The sequence below is a fragment of the Mauremys mutica genome, chromosome 3 (genome assembly GCF_020497125.1).
Source record: "Mauremys mutica isolate MM-2020 ecotype Southern chromosome 3, ASM2049712v1, whole genome shotgun sequence".
Classification (NCBI taxonomy): domain Eukaryota; kingdom Metazoa; phylum Chordata; order Testudines; family Geoemydidae; genus Mauremys; species Mauremys mutica.
The window spans coordinates 120,736,939-120,748,813 of NC_059074.1; positions in this window are offsets into that span (position 1 = coordinate 120,736,939).

Consider the following 11,875-nt stretch of genomic DNA (forward strand, 5'->3'; position numbering starts at 1 on the left):
CATTGCACTGCAATGCTGCAGCAGAGAAGCAATCAGGTGACCCACCTTCAGTAAATTGACGTTCAAGGATTTTTGGCAAAAATGCTCCGTGAAGGGGTGGGGGCACTTGAACTCTCATGATTGAACTGCCTTTTATATGCCTGGTTCAACTCTCATTAAAGTCCAGAGAAGACTTGCGTGGATTTCAAAGGGATTTGGGTCAGGCCAGGTTTCTTTTTGTTGTCACAGTAACTTTGTCCTTGGTCCTTGACACTCAGTGAAGTGCACAGCTGTCTGCTGGGCCTTAGGGCCTGCTCTGATTCCAGTTGAAGTCAACGGGAGTTTTTTCCAGTAACTTCAAGGGTAGTATGATCAAACTCCTTGCAACACACTAAGCAAAACCATCTGTGAACTTTTTGTGTAGTTTTGCCCTTGCAGCACAGATTTTGTATACATTTGCCAAGATGAATTGCTTGCTGGTACCTAAATCCAATTAGAATTTCCCCTCTGCAATTAGCTTAATTGGAAAGCTAGCAGCAGGCCAAATTTTTTCTTTCAGTTGAGGGTTTTGAAAAGGTAGTAAATATCAGGCGGGTGGGAAGGAACAAAATTTCAATGCTACCTTTGAACATCTCTCGGTACTTGTTTTTGTTTGCTCCTTTCTAGCATTATCTTTTCTTTTCAGTGATTTGTTCTGTGTTTTTCCCACTCTATCTTCCAATCTTTATTTACCCTCAGCAGCTTGTGTGGGTAGCACTGCCAATACAAGAAGTGTAATGCCAAAGTGTGAGGGTTTGTGTTAATAAAATACATTTTAGGGATAGCTCAGTGGATTGAGCATTGGCCTGCTAAACCCAGGGTTGTGAGTTCAATTCTTGAGGGGGCCACTTAGGGATCTGGGGCAAAAGTCAGTACTTGGTCCTGCTAGTGAAGGCAGGGGGCTGGACTTGATGACCTTTCAAGGTCCCTTCCAGTTCTAGGAGATTGGTATATCTCCAATTATTACATTACATATGATGCTTAAAAATAACAGATTTACTCTGCATAACCATCTGAGTGGTGAGATTTGCTCTTTAAAGGGGGACTTGTGTATTGGAGCAACCTTGAAATGAGAAAGAGCTGTATTTTGTCAGTGTTTTTGAACATTCTCTTTATTATTATTATATCGGATAGCTGTGCCGTAAGGAGGGCTTTCTTCACAACCTATAGAGAAACCACAGAGTCTGAGCCTACAAACCTGTATTCCTATGAGAAGTATCCATTGACCCTTATGGAACTACTTGGGTGAATAAGGAATACTCATCTGGGATAGGGCTTGCAGGCGTGGAGCCATAATCCTGTATTCTTGTCTGTCACCACTGACAGATTATGCCATAAAGCCAACTGAAACTGCAAAGGGAGAGAGATATTGAGGATGTAATCTCAGCAAGGACCTTGGGGTTAACACCCCAGCTCTTATAAGAGATGCCACAGGAACTTAAATATCAAGCGAGCAGTACCTTAATTTTTGATGGCTGGTACAGTTACAGCATGATAGTTCAGGGAATGATGAAACAAGAGGGAAAAGATGGGCTTTACATTTTAAAACAAAATACTATTGCTGTGGTAATTATGGACCAGGTCCTGCAAACCCTTTACTCACACATGTAGTCCTTACTCCCTTTAATCTCATTGACTTCAATGGGACTACTCAGGTGAGTAATAGTTTTCAGGATTCTGCCTTTAATTTTCAAAGCCAATGAGAACAATTCTGAGAATGCGGATAAAGTGAGTAGATTAGATTTTGTTCTGATACATTTATACATTCCCTCCCCATCCCATTTTAAAAAGGCATTGTGGGTCAGCGATTTTTCCCTTGCAAAAGCCTATGGATGGGCATGCATGAAAACTTCTCAATAATCAGTTTCTGCCCCACGGAAGGCAGACATATCAGGGGGTGGCACATGACCCAAAAGATAATGGCAAACATAGGCTGTCTGGGACATCCTCTGTTGTTATATGACCCATTGTGGCCTATTTTATTTCAGAACTGGTGAGAAGACATTCCATGAAGTGTAAAAGGAGAGAGGGTAGTGTCCCCAGTGTCTCGCTGTAGAGCTTTTTTTACCTCTTTGAACTAGTCTCTTTGAAGTCTGAGTTTTCGAAATGGAAGAGTCAGAGGTAAGCCTGGCTGATTGTGAGACCATGAGTGGGAGGAACAAGGCCTTTGTGCTTTGTACTGGTAAGATACCAATAGTGAGGAAATTATTTTCATGATGGGAGTGGACCAGCATCTTTGAATACTTTAGCTGGGCTCAGGGGCTTTCAGAACAGGGAAGGAGGTGGCACCAGGAATGCTGAGACCGATCATCATTAACAGCTCAGCATTTGTCAACACTTACTAGACAGTATGAGAGTATTTCCCTCCAGGCTTAGAATCGGAGAGATCTAGTTGGCAAATACTGAAATTCTAATGGCTCCTTCTCTAACATTTACAGCTACTGGTAGCTGATGGAGGTTCTCAGACAGCAAAAGCTTATATTTTGGAGTACAAAATCATGAGCTCTAATCCTGATAATACATCTTCTATAAGCAGTTTAGCTGCTGAGTGTGCTGTCTGGAACGTGTTTGTCCATGCATCTTTATAATTTCTCAAGCCATAATTTTGAATCTCTTGACTTGTTGATTTGAGTCATAACCTTAATGCTATTTTAATGTATTTTTGTGTTTATAACCTACAAGGTTTGTTATAACAAGTATTTGTATAAGGCCTGTTGTTTTTTCTACAATAACTATATTTTAAGCCTGGTTTCATGAGAACCAAACTTTATTGGAACCTAGACACACAGGAGGAATAACAAAGAGAGGAAACATCTGGTAAGAGGGATATAAAGTGGGAGAAAACATCTGTTGCACTGAGTTTGGACAGGGTCGAGACAGCTAGATTCATGTAAGAGTCCAGCCAGGGTCCCCTCCCTGCACCATTATCTAGTCAGATCTACTTTATTATGTTTCAGATAACCGAGTGTGCAGTCCAACTGAACAATTTGACAATAATGCTGTGCGCAAATCTAAACAAATCTGTCACTCACAATGCAGAGAAAATATTATTCTTTCCCAGAACTCTAAACTCTGATCTTATCAAGAATGTAAAGTAACAATTGTGTGTGTTCCCAGATAATTTCAAGGCATAAAAATAAAGATAAATTTGACTGGACCATTCTTAGGAGCTGATATAAAGTGCAAAGAAATCTTGTCAGATGATAGACGGCAAAATAAAATTTCTTCTAAACTTCCCTCTTTTCTTTGATTTGCTTTTGCTTTTGGTTTTCAGGTACAGCAAAGAACTATCTGATCAGCTATTTCCTTCAGAGAAGAAGGGGAAATAATGTTTAAAATTAAAAGGGAAAATAATGACCCCAGATCTACTCAATAAACCAGCCACATAGCAAAACAAACATGCTCACAGATGTTGAAGTAGAAGGCTATGTAAAAAGGTTGTAGAAGACAGAAAATTTCCTGTTCCAGGCCTTCTGTTAGTCTCTGTAACTCTTCCGGAGACACAGAAATTCCATTAGCTATATGGCTTGTATTGTTGAAAAGGGTCCCTATTGAACTAAATGTTGAGAGATTACTGTTAACCATGTTGGACTGCAATAGAAGGTTCTGTGGGCACTAGGCAGTAACTCTGGAAGCTAAATGTACAGTTTGGGACCTGATCTGAATGAGAAGCTGGAAGGGGAAATGAGGATATCTAGACAATTAAAATGCCAGATGATTCCTGTTCAAGTCTGAGCAGTCAGTAACTTTAAAACTATTATATTGCCCTCTGCACTAGTAAACAGGTATCAGTGCTAATTCACAGCATCCCATAATCTGTAAATGAATGTGATGGCCAATTTGTGAATGCCTTAACTTTGTCTCTGTCAGCAACTGAGTCATGGGCAGCCTGACCCAGTGGCTGGAGCAAGAGTCCAGCCTACAAGTTAGAGTTGAATTCAGACAGGGAGGTCCAGGAGTTAAGCCAAGGGCTGTAGACAGGTGTCTGAAACCAAAGCCAAAGCCAGAGCCAGAGGGTTAACTGGAGTCGCAGTCGGAAGGTGTAACAGGGAGTCAGAAACTAAAACCTGAGCTGAAGACTTAACCAGAGACACAGTCAGAAGGCAGAGCTGAGGGTCTGAGCCAGGAGTCAGGAAGAAGCTGGGGGCTGGGGTGGGAGTAGGTACAGGCTGGGGCTGGAGACAGTGAAGGCAGGGAGAGGACCAAGCGCAGCTCTGGTGTAGGAATACACTGAGCATGAGCAGCCCCTGGACTGCTGCTGCTGCTGAGTGTAAGTATAGCCTACTGTCTCCTTCAGCCAATCAGTGGCTCAGTCAGACAGCTTCGATCAGGGCCATCTGTTCATTAGGTTGCCAGGGGACTGGCTCTGCTTCAGGCTAGGTCCCTGACAGTAGTTTTCACTCCCCTCCTCCCGCTTCAAAGGTGCCTCCTAGGGTCCATGTGACCAGGTTTCAGGGAGTATTTCTGATGGAAGCTATATAGGAGTTCTAGAGCATGGAAGTTTTCTACCGGTTCTCATGGTCACTCTTTCAGTCCATAGTCCTCCCAAACCACCAGATAACAGAGTTTGTCTTAAACTTGCTTGGAGTCCAGGATGTCCCTGACTTCATACCCTTCTTGACTCTGGACATCGAGTGGAGGTGGTGGTGGAGCAGAGTGGGCCAGGAAAGGGATTCTCCATGCAAGGTTCCAGAAGGGACACATGGAAAGCAATTGGAGCCTAAATGCTACAGGATGAGATGAAACGTATTATTTAGAATTCTAGCATAAAATGGGCAAACTAGAGTGCCTTGTATTAAGTGAGGTTATTGATATAATAGGCATCACAGAAACTTGGTGGAATGAGGATAATCAATGGGACACAGTAATACCAGGGTACAAAATATATCGGAGGGACAGAACAGATCCTGCTGGTGGGGGGGGGGGGTGGCACTATATGTGAAAGAAAGCATAGAATCAAATTAAGTAAAAATCTTAAATGAACCAAACTGTACCATAGAATCTCTATGGATAGTAATTCCATGCTTGAGTAACAAGAAAATAGCAGTAGGGGTATATTACAGACCTGATGAGGATGGTGATAGTGACTGTGAAATGCTCAGGGATATTCGAGAGGCTATTAAAATAAAAAACTCAATAATAATGGGGGATTTCAACTATCCCCATATTGACGGGGTACGTCACCTTAGGACGGGATGCAGAGATAAAGTTTCATGACACCTTAAATGACTGCTTCTTGGAGTATCTAGTCCAGGAACCCACAAGGGGAGAGGCAATTCTTGAGTTAGTCCTGAGTGGAGCACAGGATCAGGTCCAAGAGGTGAATAGAGCTGGTCCACTTGGTAATAGTGACCATAATATAATTAAATTTTACATCCCTGTGGCAGGGAAAATGCCACAGTGGCCCAACACTGTAGCATTTAATTTCAGAAAGGGGAACTACACAAAAATGAGGAGGTTAGTTAAGCAGAAATGAAAAGGTACAGCACCAAATATAAAATCCCTGCTAGCTGCATGGAAACTTTTTAAAGATACCATAATAGAGGCTCAACTTAAATGTATACCCCAAATTAAAAAACATAGTAAGAAAACCAAAAAAAAGAGCCACCGTGGCTAAACAACAAAGTAAAAGAAGCAGTGAGAGGCAAAAAGGCATCCTTTAAAAAGTGGAAGTTAATTCCTAATGAAGAAAATAGAAAGGAGCATAAACTCTGGCAAATGAAGTGTAAAAATATAATTAGGAAGGCCAAAAAAGAATTTGAAGAACAGCTAGCCAACGACTCAAACAGTAATAGAGCAAAAACATTTTTAAGTACATCAGAAGCAGGACGCCTGCTAAACAACCATTGGGACCATAGGATGACTGAGATGCTAAAGAAGCACTCAAGGATGATAAGGCCATTGTGGAGAAACTAAGGCTTGGCTACACTTACAATTTGCAGCGCTGGGAGTTACAGCGCTGGTCATGCAGCTGTATAGGGCCAGCGCTGGAGTGTGGCCACACTGACAGCTACCAGCGCTGCGGTGTGGCCACACTTGCAGCACTTTCCAGCGCTGTATTGAGAGGTGCATTGTGGGCAGCTATCCCACAGAGCACCTCGTCCCATTTTGGCGCTGAGTATTGTGGGAAGGGGAAGGAAGTGTGCGGGTCATTCCGCTTCCTGTTTGCCAGCGCCCCGTGGTGCATCGCTTCACATCCCAGCATTCACTCTTTCCGGCAGCGTTTGGCGCCATTGTGAGTGTCTTTCTGTTACTCTCTGTGTGAATCGCGATTTCTGTGGCAAATGGAGCCCGATCTGCTGAGGACTCTGCTGATGAGTGTCACCAGCACAACACGTTTGGCAGTCGAGCTATTCCTTCAGCTCCAAAGTGACAGTGAGGAGTCCGACGATGATATCAATATGGATTTGCCTGCCGCGTGTGACACTACAGTGCTTGTGGCATTCACGGAAATGCTCAGCACCGTTGAACGCCGCTTTTGGGCTCGGGAAACAAGCACTGAGTGGTGGGATCACATCGTCATGGAAGTCTGGGATGACAAGCAGTGGCTGCAGAACTTTCGTATGAGAAAAGCCACTTTCATGGGACTGTGTGCTGAGCTCGCCCCCACTCTGCGGCGCAAGGACACAAGATTGAGAGCTGCCCTGACGGTGGAAAAGCGGGTGGCTATTGCAATCTGGAAGCTGGCAACTCCAGACAGCTACCGGTCGGTCGGGAACCAGTTTGGTGTGGGAAAGTCGACCGTGGGAATCGTTTTGATGCAAGTTTGCAAGGCAATTAATCGCATCCTGCTAAGAAAGACCGTGACTCTGGGGAGCGTGCAGGACATTGTGGATGGCTTTGCACAAATGGGTTTCCCTAACTGTGGAGGGGCGATAGATGGGACGCATATTCCTATTCTGGCCCCCCCCCCACCTGGCATCAGAGTACGTTAATCGTAAGGGGTATTTCTCTATGGTTCTCCAGGCGCTTGTGGATCACCGCGGCCGTTTCATTGACATTTACACAGGCTGGCCTGGAAAGGTGCATGATGCACGCATCTTTCGGAACAGTGGCCTGTTCAGGAAGATGCAGGCAGGGACTTTTTTCCCAGACAGGAAGATCACAGTAGGGGATGTCGAAATGCCCACTGTGATCCTTGGAGACCCCGCGTACCCGTTACTGCCTTGGCTCATGAAACCCTATACAGGGAAGCTTGACAGGAGCAAGGACCGGTTCAACTACAGGCTGAGCCGGTGCAGAATGACTGTGGAGTGTGCTTTTGGGCGTTTAAAAGCTCGCTGGAGATGTTTGTATGGGAAGCTAGACTTGGGGAAAGCAGCATCCCCGCGGTTATAAGCGCTTGCTGTACCCTCCATAATATTTGTGAAGGGAAGGGTGAAACATTCAGTGAGGCATGGACCACCGAGGTTCAAGTCCTGGAGGCTGAATATGCACAGCCAGAGAGCAGGGCTAATAGAGAGGCCCAGCACAGGGCTACAAGGATTAGGGATGCCTTGAGGGAAGAATTTGAGGCTGAAAGCCAACAGTAATGTTTGCTGCCTTGCATGGGAGTGAATTGCACTGCTTACACTGTTATTCTATTATCCATAATAATAATATGATTTGCAGTGCCTCTTTCTTTACTGGGCTAAGGTATCTTTCACTATCTGCTATAATAAAGACTGTTTTCAAAGCCAAGAATTGTTTTATTGAAAAGAAAAAAAACTTCCTTGACAGACAGACAGACACACAACATTTCATGAACACAAGAGGGCAGGGGTGTGGGTTGGTGAACTGTACAGTCACAAGTTTGCATATGCCCTGTCTGGATTGCTGTTTAATGAATCCTGCACTTCAGGGTTCATATACTGCATGGTGATGGGGGTTGAATGCAGAGGGTAAGGGTGGTGGTAGGTATCAGGGCTGGTTGGGGAACGTACAGGTGTTGGAGGCAGCTGGTGGTGGTAAGAACCTGGATGCTGGGGAAAGGTGGTTTGAGCTGACATTGGGGCACAAGGCACAAAGGACGGGGCGGGTGGGGGAGTAGCATGGTAGTGCTCTGCTTGCATGGCAACGAGTGACTCTATAGACTCCGCTTGGCGCTCCAGGATGCTTAGCAGCCGCTCCATGCTTTTCCTCTTGGCCACTGCATTTCTCTTGCGGGTCCTGCTTTCTTTCTCTCGCCACTCCTTCAATTCTTTACTCTCTCGAGCAGACTGATTAAGAACAGTTTTCATCATGTCCTCTTTGCTCTTGCGGGGATTTTTTCTCAAATTTTGAAGCCTCTGTGATGTTGAACATCTGGGCAGTCCAGTAGTCAAGGTCACTGTAGAAACACAGAAATGACAACATTTAACACGGGCAGCATTGTATCCACTATCTCCAGACATGAATTGTTACACTGAGGGAGTGAGTTCTCATTTTAGCATTCTTTTCCCCACACGCATAACACAACAGAAGCCACGAAATGGTGAGTGAGGAGTGCTTACTTATATAGGGAGAAGTGGGGCTTGGGTGATAGAGGGGAGCTGGTTGCTTCGGGTAATCTGGAGTGCTAGAGGGGTTGAGTGAAGATGCAGATGCAGGGGTGATCTTATCTCCCTATCTCTTCACTAAAGAGTCTCCCAACATTTTTCACAGGACTTAATCCTGGAAGATGTTTCCCTACTGCGAGTCACTAGGGAACAGCGGGGGGCTCTTTTAGAGCAATGTGGATTCCGCCCGGGACCCTATGCGGCGTGCCTGTGTTCAGAAATGGTCCCCCCACCACTGGCAGAAGAGTGGCGCGGACGCGTCACCGTCACTGGGACAAGGGACACAGTGGCTCTGCCTATAAACCTGCGCAGGCATATTGCCCACGCTCTGGATGAAGCTTTTGCTGAGATAACTGAAGCAGATTATCGCGACGTGATAGACCACATCAACGGGCTATTCCACATCTAGAGGCTGGCATGCATGCATCCATAACCCCCCTTCCTCTCCAGAAACATTTCACCCAGAAAATAAAAGCCGCTTACCGGTAACCCGCTCCTCTGCTTGTCCTTCTGCAACTGCTGGCTGCTGCGATTGGGTACTTTCCTCCTGGCTTGAGAAGAGCTCCTGGCTGCATGCCTCCAGGGAATCTGCGGTTTCTTCCCCCATCCCAGGAGCTTCACTCGCGGTTTCCTCTCCCCCCCCGCCGCCTCCTCCGCCTCCTCCTCCTGTCCCCCAGCCTGCTTAGAAGTGTCCATCGTTATCCTGGGATTGGCAGTGGGGTCACCCCCAAGTATCTCATCCATCTCCCTGTAAAAACGGCAGGTCGTGGGAGCAGCTCCGGATCGTCGATTCCCCTCTCGGGCTTTGTAATAGGCACTCCGCAGCTCTTTAACTTTCACCCTGCATTGTAGTGCGTCCCGATCATGGCCCCAATCCAGCATGGCCCTTGCTATCTGCTCAAAGATATCGTAATTCCTACGGCTGGAGCGCAGCTGTGCCTGAACAGATGCCTCACCCCAAACACTGATGAGGTCCTGCAATTCACCAGTGCTCCATGCTGGGGCTCGTTTGCCGCGTGGAGGCATGGTTACCTGTAACCTGTAACTGATTAACTGATTGCACTCCACACCTGGCTGCAGCAAACATGAAGGAGATTTTTAAATTTCCCGGGGCATTTAAAGGGCGGGTCACCTGAGGCAAGAGCAGTAGAGTGCAAACTGATGTGCAGAGTGGCTGAACAGGAATTCTGGGATAACTCCTTATTCCCTGGAGGACAGGTAAAGCGCTGGTGAGTGTCCACACCTGCTGAGCAGCGCTGGATCACCAGCGCTGCACTCCTTATACCCCTGCCGGGATGGGTTTTCAGCCAGCGCTGCAACCAGGGAGTTGCAGCGCTGGTTGTGCCCTGCAAGTGTGGACGGGGTGTTGTTGCAGTGCTGGAAAGCCTCCACCAGCGCTGCAACTTGTAAGTGTAGCCAAGCCCCATGAATTCTTTGCATTGGTCTTCATGGTTGAGGATGTGAGGGAGATTTCCAAACCTGAGCCATTCTTTTTAGGTGACAAATCTGAGGAACTGTCCCAGATTGAGGTGTCATTAGAGGTGGTTTTGGAACAAATTGATCAACTAAACAGTAATAAATCACCAGGACCAGATGGTATTCACCCAAGAGTTCTGAAGGAACTCAAATATGAAATTGCAGAACTACTAAGTTTATAACCTATCATTTAAATCAGCTTCTGTACCAAATGACTGGAGGATAGCCAATGTGATGCCATTTTTTAAAAAGACTCCAGAGGTGACCCCAGCAATTAGAGGCCAATAAGCCTGACTTCAGTATCAGGCAAACTGGTTGAATCTATAGTAAAGAATAAAATTGTGAGACACATAGATGAACATAATTTTGGGGGGAATAGTCAACATGGAAAGGGAAATCATGCTTCACCAATTTACTAGAATTCTTTGAGGAGGCCAACAAGCATGTGGACAATGGGGATCCAGTGGATATAGTGTATTTAGATTTTCAGAAAGCCTTTGACAAGGTCCCTCACCAAAGGCTCTTAAGCAAAGTAAGATGTCCTGGGATAAGAGGGAAGGTTCTCTCATGGATTGGTAAGTGGTTAAAGATAGGAAACAAAGGGTAGGAATAAATGGTCAGTTTTCACTGGGAGAGAGGTAAATAGTGGTGTCCCCTAGGGACCTGTACTGGGCCCAGTCCTATTCAACATATTCAAACATGATCTGGAAAAAGGGGTAAACTGTGAGGTGGCAAAATTTGCAGATGATACAAAACTACTCAAGATAGTTAAGTCCCAGGCAGACAGCGAAGAGCTACAAAAGGATCTCTCAAAACTGGACAACAAAATGGTAGATGAAATTCAATGTCGATAAATGCAAAGTAATGCACACTGGAAAACATAATCCCAACTATACATATAAAATGATGGGGTCTAAATTAGCTGTTACCACTCAAGAAAGAGATCTTGGAGTCATTGTGGATAGTTCTCTGAAAACATCCACTCAGAGGAAGGGTCAAATGGTGTCTAGAACTACTGGGCAGAGCCTACACCACTAGATAAAAACACTGTCTCCCCCCGCCCCCCTTCTCCACTGGCCTTTGGCACCCTGGCCTTCTGCTTAGCAAAAGCAGCGCAGAGCATGCCAAGCACAGTTCTGCTCCCCTTGATTCACGCAACAAAGATAACACTTTGTTATTGGGCACAGGTGTAATAAAATGACTCCCAATTCAACACCGGCTAAAGTGATCATTTGGGCAAGGCAGCTCCATCATGCAGGGCACCTAGGTAGAGTGGGTGTGTCTATGCAAATAAAGTCAGTTCGTGGTGCCTTCTCCCCCAGTTCATCACTAGATGTCAGGGGAGAGCTCATTGAGACCCTGCTTACATGAATTTGCTGTCTCTCCATGAAAAAGGCAGTATGATATTACACATATTTTGATCTGAGAATTTTGGGGCTGTGGGATATATTTTGCTATAGGAACTATATTAAGATCTTTGACAAGGTGAAACTTGACTAGATGTGCACAGCTAGGATGAAGGGGGAGGTCTAGGTTGGATATTAGGAAACACTATTTCACTAGGAGGGTGGTGAAGCACTGGAATGGGTTACCTAGGGAGGTGGTGGAATCTCCATTCTTAGAGGTTTTTAAGGCCTGGCTTGACAAAACCTTGGCTGGGATGTTAAGTTGGTGTTGGTCCTGCTTTGAGGAGGGGGTTGGACTAGATGACCTCCTGAGGTCTCTTCCAACCGTAATATTCTATGACTCTATGATTCTAGGAATAATTCTGTTGGTTCACATCCTGCAAATCATGCTGATTGTCACTATTGTGGTTTCTCCTTTGACTCATGCCCACTGTTCTTCCTACTATAGCTGTTTCCTTT